This window comes from Rhagoletis zephyria, unplaced genomic scaffold, assembly GCF_001687245.7.
Source record: "Rhagoletis zephyria isolate East Lansing unplaced genomic scaffold, Rhagoletis_zephyria_1.1 Rzeph_scaffold_46075, whole genome shotgun sequence".
NCBI classification, from domain to species: domain Eukaryota; kingdom Metazoa; phylum Arthropoda; class Insecta; order Diptera; family Tephritidae; genus Rhagoletis; species Rhagoletis zephyria.
The window spans coordinates 169-2,334 of NW_016203130.1; the positions used below are offsets into that span (position 1 = coordinate 169).

General features: G+C 34.0%; 1 long non-coding RNA gene across 1 annotated transcript; it reads right to left on the bottom strand.

The window, feature by feature from the left end:
• Window positions 1-893: 893 nt before the first annotated feature.
• Window positions 894-1,781, bottom strand: LOC108355476 (uncharacterized). Its single transcript, XR_001846548.1, has 2 exons — window positions 1,565-1,781; window positions 894-1,128 (listed from the first exon to the last, which is right to left on the bottom strand). It is a non-coding gene; the product is annotated as an uncharacterized LOC108355476 (long non-coding RNA).
• Between the last annotated feature and the right edge of the window lie 385 nt (window positions 1,782-2,166).

Below are 2,166 nucleotides of genomic sequence, written 5' to 3' on the forward strand. Positions count from 1 at the left end.
TGGGAGTTTGGGTTGTAGTGGGTAGCCCAACACGCTTCGGTGGGAGTCCCACGCTCGGAGAAGGTAGTATAGAGACTAGCGCCCCCGGCCAGTGCATAAAGCATTTCCCTCTCGTACGAAAAAAAAATAAAATTAAAATAATTATGGTAAGGGCTAAGTTCACCTCAGAGACCGTTGGCTTTTGTACGACACAACACAAGGTCAGAGCAAGAAACGTATAACCGGCGGAGCGGCACGTCTGACAGTCTGTTGCGCACGGAAATGCAGGAGAGCGCCTTCCTTGTCGCCTTCACGGACGACGTGGCAGCCGTCATAAGNACAAGAACAAGTCATTTAACATTAACTTTAACTTTGGCCCTACCTTTATGATTATGTTTTATAATTTACGGATGAATTAATAATACTCAACATATATTTGCTCATTTAGTCCCACAAGGAACCCCAACAATTTTAATACCTTTTATAGTTTGCATTGAAACAATTAGTAATGTAATTCGCCCAGGAACTTTAGCAGTTCGATTAGCAGCTAATATAATTGCAGGACATTTACTACTAACATTATTAGGAAATACAGGCCCTTCACTTTCGTATATAATTATTTCTTTACTTTTAATTGGCCAAATTGCTCTATTAATTCTTGAATCAGCAGTAGCAATTATCCAATCTTATGTATTTGCTGTATTAAGAACATTATACTCTAGAGAAGTTAATTAATGTCAACACACGCTAATCACCCCTTTCACTTAGTAGATTATAGCCCATGACCTTTAACAGGAGCCATTGGTGCTATAACTTCAGTTTCAGGTTTAGTAAAATGATTCCATCATTATGATATTTCATTAGNAGCCCATGACCTTTAACAGGAGCCATCGGTGCTATAACTTCAGTTTCAGGTTTAGTAAAATGATTTCATCAATATGATATTTCATTATTTGTATTAGGAAATATTATTACTATCTTAACTGTTTATCAATGATGACGAGATGTATCACGTGAAGGTACATTTCAAGGATTACATACTATTTCTGTTACTTTAGGCCTTCGATGAGGTATAATTTTATTTATTTTATCTAAAGTATTATTTTTAATATCTTTTTTTTTGAGCTTTTTTTCATAGAAGTTTATCACCTGCTATTGAACCATGATTCAATAATAAAAGGTTTGCTCAAAAAACAGTTTTCGCGCTCCCTCTTGACAAAATCGGCTCCCTTAGCAAGGCACTGTGTGTGGGTTCGTGTGTGTGTGCAAAGCTTTTGTAAGGGAGTGTCAAAACTCAAATGTCACTAATGAGCAAACCTTTAATTCTTGAATCATGCTATTGAACTAGGAGCATCATGACCGCCTTTAAGAATTAAACCCTTTAATTCATTCCAAATTCCTTTACTAAATACAGCAATTATTTTAGCTTCAGGAGTAACTGTTACATGGGCACATCATAGCTCAATAGAAGGAAACCACTCACAAGCCACACAAGGGTTATTTTTTACAGTACTATTAGGTATTTATTTTACTATTTTACAAGCATATGAATATATTGAAGCNTTTTTTCATAGAAGTTTATCACCCGCTATTGAACTAGGAGCGTCATGACCGCCTATAGGAATTAAACCTTTTAATCCATTCCAAATTCCTTTACTAAATACAGCAATTCTTTTAGCTTCAGGAGTAACTGTTACATGAGCACACCATAGTTTAATAGAAGGAAATCATTCACAAGCCACACAAGGATTATTTTTTACAGTACTATTAGGTATTTATTTTACTATTTTACAAGCATATGGATATATGAAACCCCTTTTACAATTGCAGACTCAAGTTTATGGTTCTACCTTTTTTATAGCAACAGGCTTTCACGGAATTCATGTATTAATTGGGACTACCTTTTTATTAGTATGTTTAATTCGACATTTAAATAATCACTTTTCAAAAATTCATCATTTTGGATTTGAAGCTGCTGCATGATATTGACATTTTGTTGATATTGTTTGATTATTCCTTTATATTTCAATTTATTGATGAGGAGGTNATGAGGTCTACTAATCTAGTAGTATAAATAATTTTTTCAATTGCTATTATAACTTCAATTTTAATTATTATTTATAGAGAAGTAATAATATTAGCATCAATTCTATCAAAAAAAGCATTAACAGATCGAGAAAAATGTTC